Raw genomic sequence first — 26,694 nt, forward strand, 5'->3', positions numbered from 1 at the left:
TGCATTTAGCGCAACAGGTCTCGGGTTCTCTTCCTTGCAATCCGGGATCTCCGGTTTCAAGCCATATTGCCTCATCACTCGAGCAGGCGAGTAGAAGACCAGCATTGTGAGGCTTGGCACCCTCAAAACAGTAGAACCAGGGGCATGTTTCATAGCAGCAATTCCCCACCAAGGAACTACCCACCTTATACAAGATTCAATCCCAGAGAGTGCGCATCTCCAGTCATCCAATGAAAGTCGGGCATACACCATGGGTCGCACAGTGAATCCTTTTCTATTATAGCTCGCCATGTTCTCCGGTGGTGCCACCAACATGAGCCTCTCCATAAGCCAAACCTTGGGGAGTATACAAGAAGCACATTTCAAAATTCAACATTCAAAATTCAAATACAAGTACAAGTTAAACAATACAAAGAAGGCTCCAGATCCTTACTTGGAGTAATAACGGACTTCCCGACGGCAATGAAGAGGGGTCCGACTTCAGCATGTCAAGGCCCAGCAACGTTTCGCCAATCACGAGCGGCATTGGGTCCCGACCATTAGCAAACTGCTCTACAATCTCAATTAGGGAGGCATCACTATTGCCAAACCCCTGCTTCGAAAAGAGAAAGCGAGAAAATATACAAAAACTCAAGGCTCTCAAGCGTAAAACTTTGGGAACATCAAGCCCAGCAAAGTAGGTGACAAAGAGGGACAAATCCACCCCTCTGCCATATACAACAGCACTCAAAAGTGGGGGCTTTAGGCCCAAATACCTTTCAAAGTTCAAGAAAAAGTGTTCTTCAACACTGGGCATGCATGGCTCCAGCATCAAGGGCCACCCCAATATGGCGCTAAATTCCTCAGGGAGAGGACATACCTCATTATTTCCAAAGCGGAAGACGTGATGATTCGGGTCCCAAGCCTCCAGAGCAGCAAGAATCAAGTGCAAATCCAATTTTACAAACCGGAAAGAGACGGGCACCTCGAGATGCATGCCATCAAGCTCCCTTTTCTCCAACTTGCCTAGCGAACCAAGCCACGAGTTCAAGGCACTTTCAAAAGACACAGCCATATTTTCTTTTCTTTTCGAGAGGAAGCAGTATGCAATGACAGTAGGGAAGGATTGATGCAAGAAATGATCCAACAAACTCCCTATTTAAACAAAAATCAGCTTGCACGACAGTTCACAGGCGCCAGGCGCCAAGCCTGCGCAGGGGCCTGCATCTAAGGACGAGGCCACCGTCCTCTCTTATGACTCCGAGTACACACCCTTTAGTGTTTCGGATAGCATAGGACAACCTCCATTATTCGAGATTCCAAAGCCGCAAGCCGCGCAATTTCAAGCAGTCCGGATCAACGCTTCGGGCAGATTTCGGATCAATTTTTTCTTTCTTTCAAAATTCAAGCATTCTAGTCCTAGATCAGCGTTCTAAGTCGAGTCTGCATATGCATTAGCAAGAGTTGAATATACTTTGACTTACGCTTTTCCTAACCAAAAAACCTCAGTCAAAGTGGGGGCTTATAGTGGGTACATACACCCGAAAAAATGGGCAAATTTTTTCAAAATTTTTCGCAAAATTGTCATGCATGCATATAGCTACAAAATTTTAAGGCACACACTACGCATACAATTTCAAGCATTAAAACATACAAAAGCCAATCTTCAAATTTCACAAACCACACAAAAATTCAAGTTTCGAGCCATACAAACACAATACAACTAGCCTATACAAAATCAACCCAGGCAAGCTGGAACTCGCTACCATGCAGGGTCAGTCTGAGTCATCATCAGCGGTCCTAAGTATGTTACGCCTCCTAAAGCGCTCTAGCTCCTGATCCAGCTCCGTCCCAGGGGTACTAGGATCCTTCTCTAAGATGCGAAGTGTGCCAGTGGTAGGATGAACTCCCTGCTGAGGGGAGGAATACTGATACGGTGGCGGCATCGGCATATACGGATACGACCCATACATCTGAGCCTGGCGCATCCTATCCATCTCCGCGTAGCAAGTCCATGAACCTGCACCCCAAGGCTGAGGACCACTTCCTCCGAAGTAATAGCCGGAAGGAGGAACAAAGGGCCGTAAACCGCTAGCACCTCCGAATGAATGCCTGGTGGGGTCAACATGTATAAAAGGGGAAGATCCCCACTCAGAATCAGAATGCCTCTGATGAGACCAGCACCGGACCCCTATCCCAGCTCCAAGCTCGGTCCCTCCTGTCTCGAGGACGTCTCCGCCTGAGGCTCCCTGTCAACAGTGTCTCTATGGTCCCGACGGCGCTCCTATACAAGATACAATTTCTAGAATCAATTTTCCAGTTGGAATTTCCAGTATACAAGTTTCAAAATCAAGTGAGGTACCTCTTTGTTCCGGCCAGAAAGCTTCCGGGTCAGCTTGGCGCACTGCCTCTTCCAAGAATCAAGCAAGAGCATCCAGCGACGCACTCTCACCCGAGGCGCCTGCATACAAAATTCAAGATCAATTTCCAAATACAAGTTACTAACAGTTTCAAAAATGCAACAGTACTTACAGGGGCGTAATGCTCGGGTACAGCATCATATGATTTCCGGTGCGGAGGAGAAGCCCAAGGAATGGTCTCCACCACCTCTTCCCCGTCCGAGTTCTCATAGCGGAGGATCCTATCAGCATGAGGAATGTCCTCAGGATCAACCTCCTTCTCCTACATACAATCATACAATCATACAATCATACAATCATACAATCATTCAATCAATACAAGAATACAAGAATACAAGAATACAAGGTTCAAAAGCTCACCGGCAGTACGAAGCGTACTGGTGGAGCCATCCTCCTCAGGAAGTCGTCATAGCTCCCCTTCCTGTGTACAAACTCCCTCCAAGAGCGGCAAACAGCCTCGCCCCTAGCCTCCGCATAAAGCCGGGCCAACTCTTCATCCAACGCCAGCATGGACTCCGGCGGATCCTTGGGGACAAGTCTATCCCCTGAATTGTGTTGAAGGGACACTCGCTCCCCCCAGATACCACATATGGCGGTACAGCCCTGGAAGCAAAACCCGCCGCTCAGACAGGATTTGGGCAAGAGCAGCTGAGGCAGGTACAACCGCGTTGGCAAAAGGACGTCATACCACCTACAAAGCACACAACTCAAGCAACAGTACAAATACAAATACAAGAAAGAAAAACAGTACAAAAGAGTACCCTATCAGCAGGCAAAACTCTCCAAGCTCTGCGAGAAGCCGCCAGGGACGCACCGACGCGCACCGTTCCTATCCAAGAGGCAGCATACGGGTAAGCCGCATTTCTAGTACGCTCCGGCGCCAAAGTCGGAAAGTGCTCATAGATCCAAATCTTTCAAGGAACAAACAAAACATCAGTCAAGTTCAAGATACAAGCATACAAATACAAAGTAAAAAGTACAAGGAGTCTCGAATACCTTCAGCACGCTCCACAGAGCAGCCATGCTCGGGTCACTCCCCAGTGCAGTCCGGGAGGCCCGCCCCATTTCATACATGATGTGTCTATAGGACAAACCACCCCAGTTATAACTCGGAACAGCTCGCAAGTCCCTCAGAGCGGACAAGAAGCTAATATGCACCCGACTGTTCCTACTCGGGGCAATCACTCTACTAACCAAGACAAGGAGGAATAGCCTAACCCTCTGCTCCGCGGACACACCCTCACCGCAGATAGCATCCACAAGCACCGTCACAGAAGCGTGAGAGTCGTCCTCTTACAAATCAACAACAAGGCCGAGCAAGTCCCTAGCAGCGGCCGAGCGCCACGTCAGCTCAGAGTCAAAGGTCACATTCCTCTCAGAAAAAGAAAGACCTGTAATCATAGCAAACTCAAGAGGGGTAATAGTAATCTCCCCCCATGCCATCGGAAAGTGTTGGTGGTATCCTACCACAGCTCTAACAAAGCCCACAAACGGTTCTTAATCCCCGTTCTCCTCGAGGAACCGCCCATGGTGCGCCAGAAATCGGCCAGGCCCATCTGCGACCAAATCCCCATAGACTCCTCATCAGCACGGAGAGCTTTAAAGGCCCTCTGAACTTCCACCAAGGACCAGTAAGTACGGAACGGCTTCCCGTCAGCCTACAGGTGAACGAGTTAGCTCAAGACCTATACAAGTACAAAGTACAAATTCGAAACACAGTACAAGACTCACCATGCCAGCGCGAGGCCGCTGAGACAAGTGCCAATCCGGCCGAAACACCAGGTCGGAAGGAGTCCAACCAGCACCAGGGAAAGCAGGCGTATCTCGGGGAACCATACCCCCACCTAGCGCATATATTGCAGTCGCTTCATCTTCCGAAGCGTCTTCCTCAGCAGCTCGAACCACGGATGATTCAGCGAGCTTTCTCCGAGGGTGACGAGGCATACTAAATCAAGTAGCATACAAAGAGTCAAAATTCTAAACTGGGGGATGTCCTATACTAGCCTAAACAAAGTAAAAAAAAAATTCAAAACAAAATCCCCAGTGGACCTCTAATTCAAGGTACAAGTTCTACACCAACGCCTAGGCTACCCATGCCGAAGCAGGTATTCAAATTTCTACACCAGCGCCTAGGCTATCCGTACCGAAGCAGATACAAGTTTGAAAATTCAAAAGTACAAGTTCCAACAGTTCAAGTTCAAGTGGCTATCAAACAGTTTTCTACAAAATTCAAGAAACTTAGGCATACAAGCATGATTTCAAAGTACGAGAAAATCAAAAATACGTGCAATCCTAGAGTTATTTCATAAGAAAAAACATGAAAAACTTACATGGACAAGGCAAGAACAAGACCAAGGGGAGAAGCTAATCGACCTTTGAGAGAAAAGAAGCAAGAGTTTCAAGTGAATGTGCCTCAAAATGGCACGGCAAGGGGGCACTTATATAGTGCAGCCCAGCGCCAGGCACCGCACCAGCGCCCAACGCTGACCTGCTGCATGCCCAGGTCTGCAGCGCGCGCGATCTCCCGTGCTAATTGCACGTCCTTTACTGCTACGGTCTTCCGCACCAAGCATCAAACGTCGCATCGAACCATCCATCAAAAATACGGGTATACACCTGTAGCTCCAAGTGCAAACAGATGAATATTTCAAGAATACAAAGTCCAAAAAATACAACGAATCAGGCGTCCAACTCCCAACGGAACCAAGCTACGGGAAAGTCAGTCGAAATTCGAAATTTTAAGGGCCAGTAAAAAGCTCTTATCCCCAGCAAAGCACATCCCAACGGATTAACCCCGGGTGTCAAAGTTCAAAATTCAAAATTCAAAAATTCAAATTTTCGATGCCAAGCTCCGTCCTGAACTGAAGGCGGAAAAGTACAAGTACAAATCGGAGTCATCACCAACCGCACCGAGGTAGACTCTATCCTTTTTCTAACGCCTGTTTTGTGCAGGTACCGGTGTACAAAGAGTGGTCTCGATTGCAGAACATCTTGACCATTCTCCGTCCCTTTCGAAATACTTTGACTTGCGCTTTACTAACCGAACGCTCAGTCAAAGTGGGGGCTTCTGTAGACACCTAATTTGTGTCTCCCCTTTGGGATGATGACGATACCATTATCCTTGTTAGGCGATTGGAGTAACTCCAGGCGGAAATCCCAATTGCTAAGAATACCTCCGAAATCCAAGGTCCAAAATTCAATCCCCGAGACCGTTCCCCTCCCGGAACTCGGTACAAAATACAACTTCCAAAATCCAATTTCAAGATCCAAGTACAATCTCAACTAGTGGACCATCCCATTGGTCTTACTAGGCCTTTTTCACTCAAAATCATATAAGGCAAGTCAAATTCAGGCGCCGACCCACAAAACCGAGCATGCCGGGCTCCGCCCCGTAAAACCGGAATTCAAAATCCCGAGAAAGGTTTGTTTTTAGACGCAAATTCAAGCCTTAACCTCCAAGCAAACACTACGTGCCAAACATCGTACTATTCGTACGAAGGTACACCCATACAAGACAAATCAAGGACGGCATCTTTCCGTCCTTTTTGGCGGCATTCAGCCCACGTCAGCAGCGCCCAGGGCTGGGCTGGCGCCAGGCGCTGGCGTGTGCTGGCGTTTTGCACCATTTCCCTCCTATAAATACCCCTCATTTCCTTCGAAAAAAAGGAGAGCACAACACATACAACGTCGTAATTTCGACATTACTCCTCACAATACAAACTTCAAAACTCTTCAAAACACATACAAAAATTCCAAAATTCAGGAGCAATTGGGAGCTCGTGCCTAAGCCTAACTACGTAAATCAAAATCCCATTTCAATCAATTATGCTATTTTGATATCAAATGATTAGCAAGTTGGTGTTTTTTGTCATAAAAAACACCACTTACAACAATCATACATGCTTTTTCAAAAATACAAACTTTTTCAAAATACAAAATACAAATTTTCAAGATTCAAGGATGTTCAAAGTTGTTTGCATTCATCTCTTTGGACTAGAATCACCTTCAAGTGTGGAGTAATCAAAGATGACACCTTTTAGCATTTAAAGGTTTAATCTTTTGAGATTCAAAACTCCATTTTTCAATATACAACTTCAAGTCTTCAAATTTCAATATACAAGTTCAAGTTTTCGAATTTCAATCATTTCAAGTTCAAGATTTAATCTTTTCAAGTTCAAACCTTTCAATATTCAATCTTTCAATTTCAAGTTCAATATGCAAAATCTAGGACATTTGGGTTGAGCAACCTCTCCCAAGTTGAGATTTTTGGCTTTAAATTCGTGTCGGGCGCACTTATTTTTAAGGAGCCGCTTGGCGTTCGAATCTCATGTGCCCAAGTACAAATTTCAATATTGCAATTTCAATATCGCACTTTCAATATCGCACTTTCAATACTGCAATTTCAATACCACAATTTCAATACCGCAATTTCAATACCGCAATTTCAATATCGCACTTTTACTTGCCTAGTCCATTTCTAGGCAATGTGGACCTACTCCCTAGTCCTTTTCTAGTTGGTCTTGTATTTACTAATTCCGCACTTTATTTAGTATTGTGATGTTTCTTTATGTGCTTTATTGCTTTCATCACCAACATGCTAAATACAACAAAATACAAATGTTACATCACGCTTAACGAAGATATTTTTGGACAAACCGGCCTTAGGTTCCTTAAATCAATCTTTAAAGCAAAGTGACCACCGTACAATTAGAAATTCTATTTTGTTCTAATTTGCAAACCCACATATTCTAATCTTAGGGTTTATTTCTAAACAATGTTGTGCCAACGTACTTGAATATTTCTAAAGCTCGCCGAATAAGCATTTTCGTTCCCTAGCCCGGATCTCACCCATCCGTTTCAAGGATTCAAGGCCTTATCCAAAAATAGAGTCATTGTGCGGTCTTCCCAAACGAGACCTAAAATAAGTTTGGTGGCGACTCCTTCGAGGTGTAAAAACAATTCAACGGTTCTCTAAACGAACCGCCGCGTGCCAAACACTCCCCCATTGTAGGAAAACCTCCCTACACCTCCCTAATAGATATTGTAGAGAAGTTTGCTAATGGTCGGGACCCAATGCCGCTCGTGGTTGGCGACACATTGATGGGCCTTGACATGCTGAAGTCGGACCCCTCTTCTCTGCCGTCGGGAAGTCCGGTATTACTCCAAGTAAGGATCTAGAGCCTTCTTGTATGTTGAATTTGTACTTGTATTTGAATTTTGAATGTTGAATTTTGAAATGCACTTCTTGTATACTCCCCAAGGTTTGGCTTATAGAGAGGCTCATGCTGGTGGCACCACCGGAGAACATGGAGAGCTATAACAGAAAGGGATTCACTGTGCGGCCAATGTTGTATGGTCGGCTTTCATTGGATGAGTGGCGATGCGCACTCTCTGGGATTGAATCTTGTATAAGGTGGGTAGTTCCTTGGTGGGGGATTGCTGCTATGAGACATGCCCCTGGTTCTACTGCTTTGAGGGTGCCAAGCCTCTCAATGCTGGTCTTCTACTCGCCTACTCGAGTGATGAGACAATATGGCCTGAAATAGAAGATCCCGGACTGCACTGAAGAGAACCCGAAACCTGTTGCGCTGAATTCAAATTGTCTTGAAGTTTAGAGGCGGTATTGAGTCGCCAAACCATTCTTGAGTATTCAGTTCCCACCTGAGCCGGTTACTCTGTCTGCGGGGTACATTGTATGGATGAAAGGTCTAAGCCAGAGGGACATTTCTCTCTCCGGACCAGCTAGAGTCCGAGGTTCTAGAGCTAGACGTCCTGCATCAACTGACTATGAGGAAGGTGACGGGAGTGTGGCCCATCCGGTGCTTGATCGTTCGGAATCCAAAGGAGGTTCGTCGTCCTCCCGTCTTGGAAGGCTTGCAAGTTCCTTCTCCCGCCGCTTGGGCAAGGGGAAGATTGATGATTGATTGCGGCAGGAGCCAGGGGATAGTACTCAAGGTGCCAAGACTCCGAGAGCATAGTCGCCCGGCCCTAGATCTTTGTAGGCTAAATGTGTTTGAAATTGTATTGGAATGAATTGTTTTGGAATGTATTTGGAAGATGTGTTTAGAAGATGTGTTTAGGAAGTGAAAAGGCTTTTGAACTTTGCTTCACTTGATCCTGACTTTGTATTTGAATTAGCTTTTAAGGCCTTAGAGCCAAATAAAGAGTTATTGTGTTAAATTCCGCTTGAACATGCTTTGCTTTGAATTGGAACATTTGGAATAAAGACAACAACAATTTTTGAAATTTGATTTAATTTTTAGGATGCCCTTAATTGAGGAAATTTTGAATTTTTTTGTATTAAAGTGGTCGTGCCTCGAAATGAGGTTGCCTACGTGTCCCGTTAGGGAATCAGGCCGGACATAGTTCTGACTACCTTACAGGACTTTGAATTGGATTCTTGAATTTGAACATGGAACTTAGACATAGAACATCTTGAGTTGATCGAGGTTGGTCAGAGATCTGAATTCTGTTCCATCGATGTGTGTTAGTTCGACTTCTCCCCCAGAGAGGATCTTCTTGACAATGTATGGGCCTGCCCAGTTGGGTTTGAATTTTCCCCTTGGGTCCATGGTGCTTTTGCGAAGGGCTTTCAGGACAAGCTCGCCTTCCTTGATGTTTCGGGTTCTGACCCTTTTGTTTAAATGTCTAGCCACTCGGCGCTGATAGACTTGTACATGGTGAGCGGCTTGAAGACGACGCTCATCGAGCATGACTAGCTCGTCATATCTTGCTTGTACCCATGCAGCTTCTGGGATTTTTCTTTCGAGGACTATCCTTAGAGACGGTATCTCCAGCTCGATAGGTTGTACTACTTCCATTCCATAGACCAATGAGAACGGAGTTGCACCGGTTGAAGTGCGAATTGAAGTTCGATATCCCCACAATGCGAAATGCAGCTTCTGGGGCCAGTCCTTGTAATTGGTAGTCATTTTCATGATGATGGATTTGACATTCTTATTGGCTGCTTTGACTTCCCCATTGGTTTGTGGGCGATAAGGTGAAGAGCGATGATGTTGAATCTTGTACTCGGTGAATAGGTCTTCACACTCTCCTTGAAAGTGGGTTCCTTTGTCACTGATGAACTCGTGAGGAACATCGTATGTGCATATAATGTTTTCTTGTATGAACTGGGCCACTTGCTTGGAACCCAACACTTTGAACGACCTGGCCTCGACCCATTTGGTGAAATAGTCGATGGCGACCAGTATGAATTCATGACCCCCGGTGCCTGTTGGAGTGACTTTGCCAATGACGTCGATACCCCAGGCTGAGAATTCCCATGGTGATGACTGAGAGTATAGCAATGATGGTGGAATGTGCTTCAGATTCGCACACTTTTGACATGTAGGACATTTCTTGACAAAGAAGTAGCAATCCCGTTCGAGGGTAGTCTAGTAGTATCGAGCCCTGATGATCTTGAGGGCCAGCATTTTCCCATTCATGTGGGTGCCACAGACTCCAGCTTGTATGTTGTCCATGACTCTTTGAGCTTCGCTCTTGTCAATACATCGGAGGTTAGGACCGCCAAGGGACCTTTTGTATAGAATGCCGCCTTCTATGACGAAATTGGTTGATTGTAGTGTGGGGGATACTCGGAATTTTGTAGATACCTTTGAATGTCTATAAACCAAGGTTCATCTTTGTCTTGCTCGACGTCGTCAATAGCATGGACGTATGCTGCTTCTTGACGTGTTTCAATTGTAAGTGGCATTTCGGCCATGCCGCTTGGAATGTTGATCATTGAAGCCAGTTTTGCCAGTGCATCGGCGAATTGATTCTCCTCTATTGGGAGGTATGTATAGCGAAGCTCTTCTATTTGTTCAGACAGCTGCTCAAGATAGGACTGGTATGGGGCCAAGCCGGAAATTTGATTGATGATTAGGGAGGAATCCCCGTACACTCGAAGTTTCTGGACACCTAGTGCTAAGGCGGCTTCCAGGCCCATGATGCATGCTTCATATTCTGCCGCATTGTTTCTGGCGTTGAATTGCAGTTTTGCTGATATAGGAATGTGAGTGCCGTCTGGGGCCACTACGATTACTCCAACACCATATCCGTTCTGGTTGGAAGCACCGTTAAAATGCATTGACCAACTGTCATCACTGGTAATTAAGATTTGTTCGTCGGGTTAGTCGTAATCTTCCTCTTCTGCCTCGACAGGACAATCGGCTAGGAAATCTGAGACTGCTGAACTCTTGATAGACTTCTATGGAATTTTTTTGAGGTCTAATTCTTCTAGCATGACCAACCATCTGGACAACCGTCCGTTGAGTGCTGGTTTTTCGAATAGATACTTGAGAGGATCTGCTTTGCTGATCACATGTACTGTATGGGAGAGCATGTAGTGCCGTAGTTTCTTTGTGGCCCAAACCAAGGCGATGTTGAGTTTCTCGAGCTGAGTGTATTTGGTCTCGTACTCGATCAGCTTTTTGCTTATGTAGTATACGGCATTTTCCTGGCCTTCAATTTCTTGGGCAAGCATAGCCCCCACTGCTGAATCCGTTGTTGTGAGGTAGAGCTTGAGGGGAATCCCTGGCATGGCTGGCTTTAGTACTGGTGGGTTGGAAAGGTAGCTTTTGATTGTATCGAATGCATACTGACAGTCGTCATCCCACACTTTGGGCTCGGTTTTTTGGAGCTTTCGAAATACCGGTTCACGGATCATTGTGAGTCTTGAGATGAACCTGTTGATATATTGTAGTCTGCCGAGAAAACCCCGAATTTCCTTTTCATTTGTTGGTGGTTGCATCTCTAGAATTGCCTTGATTTTCGAAGGATCAGCCTCTATGCCCCGAGAGCTGATAACATATCCGAGTAACTTGCCTGATGTTACCCCGAATGCACACTTTTGAGGATTGAGCCTCATATTGTATTGTCTGAGCCTATTGAAAAACTTTCGAAGTATTGAGGTATGCTCGTGCCGCTCTTTGGATTTGACAATCATGTCGTCGACATATACCTCAATTTCCCTGTGAATCATATCGCTCATGATGGTTGTGGTTGTTCTTTGATAAGTTGCTCCTACGTTCTTTAGTCCGAACGGCATAACTGTATAGCAATATGTGCCCCAATGAGTGATGAAGGTTGTCTTCTCCATGTCCTCCTCTGCCATGGGAATCTCATTGTCGCTTGCGTACCCGTCCATAAAAGAGAGTAAGGCATGATTTGCGGTGTTGTCGACCAAGATGTCGATGTGAGGCAATCGAAAACCGTCTGTAGGGCTGGCCCTGTTAAGATCTTTGTAGTCCACACACATTCGTACTTTTCCATCTTTCTTTGGAACTGGGACGACATTTGCGATCCATTCTGGATACTTTTCTTCTCGAATAAACCCGGCCTCTAGCTACTTGGAGACCTCTTCTTGAATTTTGAGGGAAACATCCGGTTTCATGCGACGGAGTTTCTGCTTGATGGGTTTTGAACCTGGAATAAGGGGAATTGTATGCTGACCGATGCTTGGATCAACCCCTGGCATATCATGGTAGGACCATGCGAAGACATCTACATACTCTGAAAGTAGCTTGATAAGATCGTCCCGCTCTGCTTGAGAAAGAGTTAAACCAATCTGAACTAGTTTTGAATCACTGTTGTTAGAAAGGTTGATTTTTTCTGTTTCCTCAATTATGGGCGTCCTGTTTTCCCGATTTTCGATAGCTTTTAGAAATTCAAAGTCAGTTTCTTGTGAAGCAAAGTTGTTTGGATTAGGATTGTTTTGAATTAGGACTCGAAGAGTAAGTAGAAATTGAAGTGTTATTGAAATCAGCAATCATAACATCGACTGTTTTGACTTGAAGCTCGGCCTTTAGAGGCTCTTGATTGATGCAAGACTCTAGTTCTAGACACTTAGACTCATTGCTAGACTCAGATCTAGACTCATCCTCCGACTCGGACTCGCTCATCATAGATCCTTCGCCCACAGTAATCTTGAACATTTTGCCATTTGGAGCAGATATCTTGAGAGACTTTCTCCAGCCTTTGACCATCTTTTGACTTGGAGTAATTAGCTTAGATGGGTCAAAATCTTCGATTTGAGTGATCATTTGAACCTTGGTGTCTTCGGAATTGATTGGGGTTATTTCCTGGCCAAAGAATAGACCGAAAGCTGATGAATCAAGGCATTCAGGGGTAGCCTTGTCTTGTATCGGAGGAGCATCCTCTAGAAAGTGACAGTCTCGAAAAATCTCGAACCCAGGGTAAAGGATCCCCTTTGAAGAGTCATAGAAAGGTTCTGGGAAGTCAAAGTATAAGTCATCCTCTCCTTCTTTCACGAATTTCCCATTGAGTGTGAGTTGATGAGGAGGTATTTTGAATTGATCTGTGCCAGCTCGACGGGCCTTTAGCTTAGCCTTTTGCTGCTTGTCATCGAACTTAGTCGGCTTGTATCCCAGGCCACAATAGTTAGTCTATCCTTGGGCCTTGAATGGAGATTCGGTGGGCGGTGGCAGAGTAGTGCCCAAGAAACGCCCACGCTTGATTATCATGCGCTTTGCCATGGGATTCATTCTGGATTCGATGGCTCCAACTTCAGCACTGAACCCCCAAAGGTCTTCGTCGTTGTCATCATGTTCGATGAATATCAGAGCCTTGTCGGCTACCTTGGTCCTTGGATGGACGCATGCAGGGTAATGACATTTCCTTGGACCTCCATTCGGACTTTCTGGTGGAGTGAAGATGGCACTGCTTTTAGGTCATGGATCCAAGGTCTTCCAAATATGAGGTTGAAACTTGCTTTGATGTTGAGCACTTGAAAGCTTACTTTCCGCTCGATCGGCCCTGTGCGGAGTAGTAGAGTGAGAGTTCCCATTGCTTCCCGGCGAGTGTTGTCGTAGGCACCAACACCTTGGGAGGAACTAAAAAAGTCACTAGGGGTGAAACCCAAATTTTCAGCAGTGCGGAGAGGACACACATTGATAGCTGATCCATTGTCCACTAGTGTCATGGGGATGATCTTGTCTTTGTATTCAACAGTCAGATAGAGAGCCTTGTGATGGCCTGCCCCCTCAGGTGGGAGGTCTTCATTAGTAAAGGTGATTCCTTCTTTTACATTTGTAAGTAACCCGATCAACTCGTCAGGAGTGACTTCTGGGGTGACATTCAACTTGACAAGAGCATTGATAAGAGCAGTGCGGTGCTCCACAGAGGAAGCCATGAGTTGCCAGATATTAACCTCTGCCTTAGTGCGCTTCAATTGCTTGATTAGAGGGTTCTCCTCGGTGGGTAGAGGAACATTAATTGCCGGTGCCGTTCTGTTGGTTGGCTCTTGAATTCGACCAGACCTAGTCATGACTTGAACACTGTTTTCTGCCTTAGGGTCCAAGTACCAGTCGGCGCTCACGATTTCTCGGCATTCATCGTCAGAGATGTTTTCAATAGGAGGGTCCTGATATGTGTCTTCATCATCGCTGGCCCAGATCCCACAAATATCTTCTTGAGGTAACCCGGATTCCGAGCTTTCACTTGGTTGCACAAGGTGTTGCACAGGCCTTTGGTTGTGAAATATTTCCTCTACCTCGAAAGGGCCCACAACATGGAAAAGAGTTTCTTGATTTTCCTCGAGAGCCCTTATGCGAGCCTCTGCTTCCTCAACACGTTCATAGAGCTCTGCTACAGCTGCTGCTAGTGAAGTCATCTTGAATAGGATCTTGAGAAGAGGAGTCTGAGCACCTATTTAGGACATGATTTTGAACTTTAGAACTTGAACTTCCCGACACATGATATGGTATGCATGCAACGAATGAGACCTAGTCACTAAGTGCCACTCCGAAGATTCGGGATTTTGGAATTTTGTACTTGTATCCGGGATTTGCAACCCGTTGGAAGTGTTTGAGAGGAGCCTTCATTCTTTTGTGGAAGTTGACTCTTTGTACTATAACTTGAATATCGAAAAAGAATATTTCGACCTATTGGAAATTGGACTATTTTAGGGGGGGATTTCAACCCATTTTGGAAATTTCGAAATTGGACTTGTACTAGGAAATTGAATTTTGTATTATTTCAAGGGAATTTCAACCCGATTGAAAGGGAATTGATTTTGTATTATTTCAAGGGAGTTTCAACCCGTCAATATTTTAGGGGAGTTTCAACCCATTGGATTTCGAAGTATTTTGGGGGAATTTCAACCCGTAGATAGAATTTGAACTTGTATTTTTTCAGGGGATTTTCAACCCATTGGAAAATTGGACTTGTATTATTTCAGGGGATTTTCAACCCGTTGGAAGTATTTAGAAATGGGGTTTGTATTATTTCAGGGGATTTTCAACCCGGAGATAGAACATGGAATTTGAATTTGTATTATTTCAGGGGATTTTCAACCCATTGGAAGTATTGGACTTGTATTATTTCAGGGGATTTTCAACCCGTTGGAAATGTTTTGAATTTTGTACTGGGGAGAAATAGAAAGAAAGAGTTTTTTGTAACTTGAAGATGAATTTGAAATTTGAATTTGACTTGAAGTTTGAACTTTGAAATGGAAAAGACGCACTTTTGTATATAGAACATGAGGCCTTGTATTTTGAAAACTCCGGCATTACGCCGCCACGGAGTTGAGGGATTGAATTTGGAAATTTGAAAGTCCGGCCTTATGCCGCCGTGGACTTGGAATTTTGAAGTATAGGACTTGAGATTGAATTGAGAACTTCGAACTTGAGGTTTGAAATATAGAGTAGAAAAGTCGGCATTACGACGGCATGAATTTGGAACTTGACACTTGAAGCTTGAAATTTTGGAAGATCGAGTTGGAAAGTTGGCATTATGCCGGTATGGGTTTGGACGTTTGAACTTGAGATTTTGATATTGGTATTGACAACTTGAGTTTGAGGTTTGAAGACCTGAATGTTTGAAATAGGAAATCCGGCATGATGCCGTTGGATTTGAGTTTTGAACTTGAAGTTTTGACTAGAAAATTCGGCATTATGAAGCCGTTGGATTGAGTCTTGACTTGAAACTTGAAACTCGAAATTTGAACTAGGAATGAAATCTGGCATTATGGCGTCGTTGGATTTGGACTTGAAAATTGAGGTTTTGAAAATAGAAAATCCGGCATTACGACGCCGTTGGATTGCATTTTGAACCTTGGAACTTGAAATTTGGACTAGAAGATCCGGCATTATGACGCTGTTGGATTGAATTTTGAACTTGGAACTTGGAATTTGGACTCGAAAATCCGGCATTATGACGCCGTTGGATTGAATTTTGAACTTGGACTTTGGACTCGAAAATCCGGCATTATGATGCCGTTGGATTGAATTTTGAACTTGGAATTTGGACTTTGGACTTGAAAATCCGGCATTATGACGCCGTTGGATTGAATTTTGAATCTGGCATTTGTGCGTGAGGCGTGTTTGAGGGTTTTGAATCAAATGGAGTGGCACTCCTAAAAGAACCTAAAATCGGCGATTTAGATGCATGAGGTTTGAATGATGCTCCTAGGGGTTTGGTTTCCTAGTTGGAGCCTAATTGGTTTTGGCAAGCTAGAACTCGAGGTTAGCCATTCACGCGTGCAAAGACGCCCACACAATGCACAAGTAGCACGTTGTCACACTAGTCATGAATATGAATGTGACATGCAAAGTTCTCAACCTAAGGTCGGTCTAAGTTTTGTATGATGCAAGTGGTCAGCTTAGGGTGTCAAAAGATACTCGACTAAGAGACGGATCCGGCAACATCTTACACATCCGCCTAAGGGAAGTGTGTGTCGGCAGACGGCCTCCATACTTGACATCGGGAATGTCAAGTAAATGCCAAGTTTCGGTAGGCGCGGAAATGGTCAGACACTTTGGTCGGGAACCATATGGAGAGTCACCATTTCGTTGCCCCGGGGGTTAGCCCGAATGTATGGTTTTCGAAAAATGCATGAAATGCCTAGAAATTGAAAATTGAAAATCGTACTTGAATTTGTATTTGTAAAGCTCGTTTTTCGGCACTCGTTCACGAGGTTTGGGAGCGTCCTTCCAGATTCAAAAATAGACTAACTCCCAACACGAAAAGTTGAGAAAAAGTGGGCTACAAGCCACTGTGAGCCACTGTCCTGGATGCAGGCAACGGCGTTGGGCGGGGACTGCGCCTGGCGCCAGTGCTGGCATCCAGTACTTAAGTAGATCAGTGGCTTGCTACTCGAAATCTGCTCGCATTTTCGAAATTGAAATTAGAAAGTCCCCAGCGGAGTCGCCATAATTGTAGGTGGTTTTTTTTTGCATTTGTTTCCCGTTCTACAAGAGGGGCGGTTTTTTAGAAAACCATTGTATTTTTGTACCTCGAAGGAGTCGCCACCAAACATTGTTTAAAATCTCGTTTGGAAAGACCGCAAGTGACTCTATTTTGGATAAAGCTTTGAATCCTCGAAACGGATGGGTGAGATCCGGGCACGGGAACGAAATGCTTATTTCGCGAGGTTTAGAAATATTCAAGTACGTTGGCACAACATTTTCGAAAATATACCCTAGATTAGACTATGTGGGTTTGAATTTAGACAAAATAGAATCTCTACTTTGTAATGTGGTCACTTTTCTTTAAAGATTAATTTAAAGGAACCTAAGACCGGTTTGTCCAAGAAATTATCTTTGTTAAGCGTGATGTAACCTTGTATTTGGTTGTATTTAGCATGTGCGGTGATGAAAGCAATAAAGCAAATAAAGAAACATCACAATACTAAATAAAGTGCGGAATTAGTAAATACAAGACCCCCTAGAGATGGACTAGGGAGTAGGTCCACATTGCCTAGAAAAGGACTAGGCAAGTAAAGATGCGGAATTGAAAGTGCGGAATTGAAATTGCGGAATTAAAAGTGCGATATTGAAAGTGCGGTATTGAAATTGCGGTATTGAAGTTGCGGAATTGAAAGGTGCGATATTGAAACTTGTACTTGGGCACATGAGATTCGAACGCCAAGCGGCTCCTTAAAAATAAGTGCGCCCGACACGAATTCAAAGCCAAAAATCTCAACTTGGGAGAGGTTGCTCAACCCAAGTATCCTAGACTTTGTATATTGAACTTGAACTTGAAAGCTTGAATATTCACTAGTGGAAAAAGGCTTATTTTCATCCCCGCATTTGCCACGCCATTCTGAACATGTGACGCAAATGACAAATTTTAGCATAAAATTTAGTCATTTGCGTCGCAGCTTTGTTAAACTGCGAGGCAAATGACTCTAGGATGCCCCCTAGAGTCATTTGCGTCGCAGATTAGTTAAACTGCGACGCAATTTACTCAATCCAGTGCGTCGCAGATTTACTAATCTGCGACGCACTGTGTTTTTGATTTTTTTTTTCCCTCAATTTCCCGCTCACGCTTAATTACTTTCAAGCTTCAGACTTAGGTTTTGCTCGACAAATTAACAACAACACTGCTTCACACCCAAACGAAACAAACAACAATACTGCTTCACCGGCGGCTTCACCCTGTTCACTGCCGTCGTCGGTGCTTCACTGCCGTCGTCGTTGCTTCACTGCCGCCCACGGCCAAGGAAGTCCTCCTGCTCCCTCTTCTCTGTCGCTGTCACGTACTACCGCCGCGGCTGCTGTTTCCGTCGCCCCCTGCACAGTGTCGCCGCGGCACAGCCGCCCCTGCACACTTCCCCTACTACCACCGCCCCCTGCACCACCGCCCCCTGCACGTCCGTTGCTCTCACATCTCTCCTCTCTTCAATAATTAATTAGGTATTATTTACATTTAAGATTGAATTTTAATTGAATTTTAATTGTGCATTTTAATTATAATTCTGGATATTTTGATTGAATTTTAATTGTACATTTTAGTTGATTTTAAGATTGAATATATTATGATTGTGGATATTATTTAATTGAATTTTAATTGTGCACATTTAAGATTTTGGTTTTGTTGAATTTTAATTGTAGTTTTTGATGAATTGTAATAGGTTATTATAATAGTTGGTTTTGTTGAATTTATTTGTTTATTACATTTAGGTTTTATTGAATTAAGGTTATGAAATGAATTTTTGGGTTTGTGTAGGTTATGAAATGATGTTTTGGGTTTGCTACAAAATTCGGGTTTGTGAATTTGTGATGTGAAATGAATTGTACTATGGGAACTTGTTATTAGTTATGGTAGGTTTTGTTGGAAGCCATGGATTTATAATGATATGAATAGCCTAGTTTATATTCTAACCTTTGACAAAATTTGGTCATATTGTTTTATCTTTAGTGGTTGAAAATGGATCGGAGTTGGATGTATGGTAGTAAACGATTTTCTACAAGGTTCTTACAAGGGATTCAAGAGTTCATTAAGGTTGCCTTGAAACATCAATCAGAACATGAATCAAGTTTAATTCTGTGTTCTTGTTGTGATTGCAATAATTCAAGGGGGTATCGGGATATTGATGATATTGTTGATCACATAGTTCGTCGCGGTTTTAAGGGTAACTACACACGTGGACATGGCATGGTGAGAGCATAGATCATGGGGCAAGTTCTAGTATGCCGAGCTCGAGTCAGCATAATCATTGTGATAATGGTGATGATAATGAAATTGAGGATGATATTGGTGTTGAAAGTGAGGAAGAAGAGAAGAAAGATAGGATAGATGATATGATGCATGATGTGGAAGACCATCATTTCGTTGAGCGTCCCCATATGTATGATAGTATATTCAAAGCTTCCGCAACACCGTTATATCCTGGTTCTACACAAACTGTACTTGGTGCCTTCATCGAATATTTCAACTTAAAGGTGGAAAACGATTGGACCAACAAGAGTTTTTCACAGTTTTTGGAGGCCACGTCTTGTAATCTTCCTGAAGGAAACAAACTTCCAAGGTCTAACTATTAGGCCCAGAAGCTTATGTGTCCTTTAGGTATGGATTATGAGAAGATACACACGTGTCCAAATGATTGCGTGTTGTATCGAAAGCAGTATGCAAATCTGCATGAGTGTCCAAAATGCGGATTGTCCCGTTACAAGATCGTGGAGAATGATGCAACATCAACTAAGAAGAAACCTTCTCCGGCTAAGGTGCTTTGGTATCTTCCAATTATACCAAGATTTAAGCGCCTTTTCTCAGAAGAAAAAACTGCAAAACTCTTGAGGTGGCATGCCGAAGGGAGGAAGAAAGATGGGTTAATGAGACATCCTGCTGATTCTCCACAATGGAGGAACATTGATCAAAAGTACAAGGTCTTTAGGGAAGAAGTTCGGAATCTCAGGCTTGGTCTTTGCACGGATGGAATGAACCCATTTGGGACACTTAGTACCCAATACAGCACGTGGCCGGTTCTTCTCACCATATACAATTTGCGTCCTTGGTTATGCATGAAGCGTAGATACATCATGTTGTCGCTCTTAATCTCTGGGCCTAAACAACCCGGAAATGACATAGATGTGTATCTAGAGCCACTCATTGAAGATTTGAAATTGTTGTGGGATGAAAGGGTGTTGATGTTTGATGCATACACCAAAACCAATTTCACTTTACGTGCCATGATTTTTTGTACGATAAATGATTTCCCGACTTATGGAAATTTGTCAGGGTATTCTGTAAAGGGAAAGAAGGCATGTCCAGTTTGTCATGATGATTTGGTCTCGAGGCGCCTAAAATTTTGTGGGAAAGATGTGTACATGGATTACCGGATGTATCTTCCTGAAGATCACCCATTTCGAAAAGAGAAGGAAGCTTTTAATGGAGAATTGGAGATGAGAGAAGCTCCTGCCCCCTTATGTGCGTGTGAGGTTTATGAACGGGTTAAAGACATTGAGACAGATTTTGGTAAGCCTTATAAAGGTCAGCCAAGTGGTGGTTACAAGAAGAGGTCTATCTTTTGGGATCTCCCATATTGGAGAGATTTGGAAGTTAGGCATTGTTTGGATGTAATGCATATTGAGAAAAATGTTTGTGATGCCATTGTTGGGACATTGTTGAATATGCAAGGGAAAACGAAGGATGGGCCTAAAGTTAGACAAGATATGGCTGCTATGGGTCGCTCTGAGTTGGCACCTCAAGAAAGGGGAAAACGCTGGTACCTTCCCCCAGCTTGTTTCACCTTGTCTAAAAAGGAGAAAGTTAGCTTTTGTGAGTCTTTGCATGGCTTAAAGGTCCCTGCTGGTTACTCTTCAAATTTTCGTAGACTTGTGTCCATGTCTGACTTGAAATTAGTTGGAATGAAATCTCATGATTGTCACGTGTTGATGCAACAATTGCTGCCGGTTGCAATCCGAGGGATATTGCCGCCACAAGTGAGGTATACCATTACAAGATTGTGTTTCTTTTTCAACACAATTTGTAGCAAGGTGATCAATCCAACAATACTGGATGATTTGCAGGCCGATGTACTTGAGACCATGTGTCGGTTTGAAAAGTATTTTCCGCCATCATTCTTTGACATGATGCCTCATTTGATTATTCATCTTGTTCGTGAAATTAAGCTTTGTGGGCCAGTTTGTATGAGGTACATGTATCCCTTTGAACAGGAAATGGGTACCTTGAAAGATAGAGTGATGAATCCGGCCAAACCTGAAGCTAGTATTGTCCAACGAACCGTCGCGGAGGAAGTTGCTGCATGGGTTTCTCAATATATGGCACGTTTGAAAGAAGTCGGAGTACCAAAGTCTAGACATGATGGGAGACTTGGGGGTCAAGGTACAATTGGCAGGAAAAGGATATCGATCGGTTCTGAAATGATGTGTAAGGTTGAGCTGTTTGTGGTGCAAAGTCTTAGTGAAGTCCATCCACGATGATTGTCACCCCAATAGTATTGGATTCATGTGCCCGGAGATGATCTCGGCCACCATGTTAAAGTCCGATGCAGATCGAATTCTATTGTACATGACGAGGTCCATGAGTGCACTTAGTTCTAAGACATTCATCTTATGTCCATACTACGAAAAGTATGAAAATTACTTTGAACTTCGTTTTTAATTGATTGTTATAAATTTAACTTTTTTTTCTAACTACATACGTTTATTGTTTGTATGTAGGAGTCACTGGATACTTTTAGTTCTTTGCTTGTCTAAATGTGAGGTCTACATATTTGATTCTCAACAGAAGAAGAGAAATTTGATGATTAAGGAGCCACTAAACAAGTAAGTAAAGTATGCATATGAAAATGCCATTTTTGCCTAAATTTTTGCCTAAAAATGACCTAGAACGACCCAATTAGCCTTAAATGTGAAATAATATATTGTAAAGAGCCTTAGAAAGTTGTAAATAAGCATATTAAACGTAGAATAAGTTTGAAAACATTCCTTAGGTTCTTTATTCAAAGTTGGGTTCGAAAACTTCATTTTTGCCTAAAAATGACCTAGAACGACCCAATTAGCCTTAAATGTGAAATAATAGATTGTAAAGAACCTTAGAAAGTTATAACTATGCATATGAGACGTGTAATAAGTTTGAAAACATTCCTTAGGTTCTTTAGTTCAAAGTTGGGTTCGAAAACATCATTTTTGCCTAAAAATAACCTAGAACGACCCAATTAGCCTTAAATGTGAAATAATAGATTGTAAAGAGCCTTAGAAAGTTATAACTATGCATATGAGACGTGTAATAAGTTTGAAAACATTCTTTAGGTTCTTTAGTTCAAAGTTGGGTTCGAAAACTTCATTTTTGCCTAAAAATGACCTAGAACGACCCAATTAGCCTTAAATGTGAAATAATAGATTGTAAAGAGCCTTAGAAAGTTATAAATAAGCATATTCAACGTAGAATAAGTTTGAAAACATTCCTTAGGTTCTTTAGTTCAAAGTTGGGTTCGAAAACTTCATTTTTGCCTAAAAATGACCTAGAACGATCCAATTAGCCTTAAATGTGAAATAATAGATTGTAAAGAGCCTTAGAAAGTTATAACTATGCATATGAGACGTGTAATAAGTTTGAAAACATTCCTTAGGTTCTTTAGTTCAAAGTTGGGTTCGAAAACATCATTTTTGCCTAAAAATGACCTAGAACGACCCAATTAGCCTTAAATGTGAAATAATAGATTGTAAAGAGCCTTAGAAAGTTATAACCATGCATATGAGACGTGTAATAAGTTTGAAAACATTCCTTAGGTTGTTTAGTTCAAAGTTGGGTTCGAAAACTTCATTTTTGCCTAAAAATGACCTAGAACGACCCAATTAGCCTTAAATGTGAAATAATAGATTGTAAAGAGCCTTAGAAAGTTATAACTATGCATATGAGACGTGTAATAAGTTTGAAAACATTCCTTAGGTTCTTTAGTTCAAAGTTCGGTTCGAAAACTTCATTTTTGCCTAAAAATGACCTAGAACGACCCAATTAGCCTTAAATGTGAAATAATAGATTGTAAAGAGCCTTAGAAAGTTATAACTATGCATATGAGACGTGTAATAAATTTGAAAAAATTCCTTAGGTTCTTTAGTTCAAAGTTGGGTTCGAAAACTTCATTTTTGCCTAAAAATGACCTAGAACGACCCAATTAGCCTTACATGTGAAATAATAGATTGTAAAGAGCCTTAGAAAGTTATAACTATGCATATGAGATGTGTAATAAGTTTGAAAACATTCCTTAGGTTCTTTAGTTCAAAGTTGGGTTCGAAAACATCATTTTTGCCTAAAAATGACCTAGAACGACCCAATTAGCCTTAAATGTGAAATAATAGATTGTAAAGAGCCTTAGAAAGTTATAACTATGCATATGAGACGTGTAATAAGTTTGAAAACATTCCTTAGGTTCTTTAGTTCAAAGTTGGGTTCGAAAACTTCATTTTTGCCTAAAAATGACCTAGAACGACCCAATTAGCCTTAAATGTGAAATAATAGATTGTAAAGAGCCTTAGAAAGTTGTAACTATGCATATGAGACGTGTAATAAGTTTGAAAACATTCCTTAGGTTCTTTAGTTCAAAGTTGGGTTCGAAAACTTCATTTTTGCCTAAAAATGACCTAGAACGACCCAATTAGCCTTAAATGTGAAATAATAGATTGTAAAGAGCCTTAGAAAGTTATAACTATGCATATGAGACGTGTAATAAGTTTGAAAACATTCCTTAGGTTCTTTAGTTCAAAGTTGGGTTCGAAAACATCATTTTTGCCTAAAAATGACCTAGAACGACCCAATTAGCCTTAAATGTGAAATAATAGATTGTAAAGAGCCTTAGAAAGTTATAACTATGCATATGAGATGTGTAATAAGTTTGAAAACATTCCTTAGGTTCTTTAGTTCAAAGTTGGGTTCGAAAACATCATTTTTGCCTAAAAATGACCTAGAACGACCCAATTAGCCTTAAATGTGAAATAATAGATTGTAAAGAGCCTTAGAAAGTTATAACTATGCATATGACACGTGTAATAAGTTTGAAAACATTCCTTAGGTTCTTTAGTTCAAAGTTGGGTTCGAAAACTTCATTTTTGCCTAAAAATGACCTAGAACGACCCAATTAGCCTTAAATGTGAAATAATAGATTGTAAAGAGCCTTAGAAAGTTGTAAATAAGCATATTAAACGTAGAATAAGTTTGAAAACATTCCTTAGGTTCTTTAGTTCAAAGTTGGGTTCGAAAACATCATTTTTGCCTAAAAATGACCTAGAACGACCCAATTAGCCTTAAATGTGAAATAATAGATTGTAAAGAGCCTTAGAAAGTTATAACTATGCATATGAGACGTGTAATAAGTTTGAAAACATTCCTTAGGTTCTTTAGTTCAAAGTTGGGTTCGAAAACTTCATTTTTGCCTAAAAATGACCTAGAACGACCCAATTAGCCTTAAATGTGAAATAATAGATTGTAAAGATCCTTAGAAAGTTATAACTATGCATATGAGACGTGTAATAAGTTTGAAAACATTCCTTAGGTTCTTTAGTTCAAAGCTGGGTTCGAAAACATCATTTTTGCCTAAAAATGACCTAGAACGACCCAATTAGCCTTAAATGTGAAATAATATATTGTAAAGAGCCTTATAAAGTTATAACTATGCATATGAGACGTGTAATAAGTTTGAAAACATTCCTTAGGTTCTTTAGTTCAAAGTTGGGTTCGAAAACTTCATTTTTGCCTAAAAATGACCTAGAACGACCCAATTAGCCTTAAATGTGAAATAATAGATTGTAAAGAGCCTTAGAAAGTTGTAAATAAGCATATTAAACGTAGAATAAGTTTGAAAACATTCCTTAGGTTCTTTAGTTCAAAGTTGGGTTCGAAAACATCATTTTTGCCTAAAAATGACCTAGAATGACCCAATTAGCCTTAAATGTGAAATAATAGATTGTAAAGAGCCTTAGAAAGTTATAACTATGCATATGAGATGTGTAATAAGTTTGAAAACATTCCTTAGGTTCTTTAGCTCAAAGTTGGGTTCGAAAACATCATTTTTGCCTAAAAATGACCTAGAACGACCCAATTAGCCTTAAATGTGAAATAATGGATTGTAAAGAGCCTTAGAAAGTTATAACTATTCATATGAGACGTGTAATAAGTTTGAAAACATTCCTTAGGTTCTTTAGTTCAAAGTTGGGTTCGAAAACTTCATTTTTGCCTAAAAATGACCTAGAACGACCCAATTAGCCTTAAATGTGAAATAATAGATTGTAAAGAGCCTTAGAAAGTTGTAAATAAGCATATTAAACGTAGAATAAGTTTGAAAACATTCCTTAGGTTCTTTAGTTCAAAGTTGGGTTCGAAAACTTCATTTTTGCCTAAAAATGACCTAGAACGACCCAATTAGCCTTAAATGTGAAATAATAGATTGTAAAGAGCCTTAGAAAGTTGTAACTATGCATATGAGACGTGTAATAAGTTTGAAAACATTCCTTAGGTTCTTTAGTTCAAAGTTGGGTTCGAAAACTTCATTTTTGCCTAAAAATGACCTAGAACGACCCAATTAGCCTTAAATGTGAAATAATAGATTGTAAAGAGCCTTAGAAAGTTATAACTATGCATATGAGACGTGTAATAAGTTTGAAAACATTCCTTAGGTTCTTTAGTTCAAAGTTGGGTTCGAAAACATCATTTTTGCCTAAAAATGACCTAGAACGACCCAATTAGCCTTAAATGTGAAATAATAGATTGTAAAGAGCCTTAGAAAGTTATAACTATGCATATGAGATGTGTAATAAGTTTGAAAACATTCCTTAGGTTCTTTAGTTCAAAGTTGGGTTCGAAAACATCATTTTTGCCTAAAAATGACCTAGAACGACCCAATTAGCCTTAAATGTGAAATAATAGATTGTAAAGAGCCTTAGAAAGTTATAACTATGCATATGAGACGTGTAATAAGTTTGAAAACATTCCTTAGGTTCTTTAGTTCAAAGTTGGGTTCGAAAACTTCATTTTTGCCTAAAAATGACCTAGAACGACCCAATTAGCCTTAAATGTGAAATAATAGATTGTAAAGAGCCTTAGAAAGTTGTAAATAAGCATATTAAACGTAGAATAAGTTTGAAAACATTCCTTAGGTTCTTTAGTTCAAAGTTGGGTTCGAAAACATCATTTTTGCCTAAAAATGACCTAGAACGACCCAATTAGCCTTAAATGTGAAATAATAGATTGTAAAGAGCCTTAGAAAGTTATAACTATGCATATGAGATGTGTAATAAGTTTAAAAACATTCCTTAGGTTCTTTAGCTCAAAGTTGGGTTCGAAAACATCATTTGTGCCTAAAAATGACCTAGAACGACCCAATTAGCCTTAAATGTGAAATAATAGATTGTAAAGAGCCTTATAAAGTTATAACTATGCATATGAGACTTGTAATAAGTTTGAAAACATTCCTTAGGTTCTTTAGTTCAAAGTTGGGTTCGAAAACATCATTTTTGCCTAAAAATGACCTAGAACGACCCAATTAACCTTAAATGTGAAATAATAGATTGTAAAGAGCCTTAGAAAGTTATAACTATGCATATGAAATGTGTAATAAGTTTGAAAACATTCCTTAGGTTCTTTAGCTCAAAGTTGGGTTCGAAAACATCATTTTTGCCTAAAAATGACCTAGAACGACCCAATTAGCCTTAAATGTGAAATAATAGATTGTAAAGAGCCTTAGAAAGTTATAACTATGCATATGAGATGTGTAATAAGTTTGAAAACATTCCTTAGGTTCTTTAGCTCAAAGTTGGGTTCGAAAACTTCATTTTTGCCTAAAAATGACCTAGAACGACCCAATTAGCCTTAAATGTGAAATAATGGATTGTAAAGAGCCTTAGAAAGTTATAACTATTCATATGAGACGTGTAATAAGTTTGAAAACATTCCTTAGGTTCTTTAGTTCAAAGTTGGGTACGAAAACTTCATTTTTGCCTAAAAATGACCTAGAACGACCCAATTAGCCTTAAATGTGAAATAATAGATTGTAAAGAGCCTTAGAAAGTTGTAAATAAGCATATTAAACGTAGAT

This window comes from Spinacia oleracea, chromosome 1, assembly GCF_020520425.1.
Source record: "Spinacia oleracea cultivar Varoflay chromosome 1, BTI_SOV_V1, whole genome shotgun sequence".
NCBI lineage: Eukaryota > Viridiplantae > Streptophyta > Magnoliopsida > Caryophyllales > Amaranthaceae > Spinacia > Spinacia oleracea.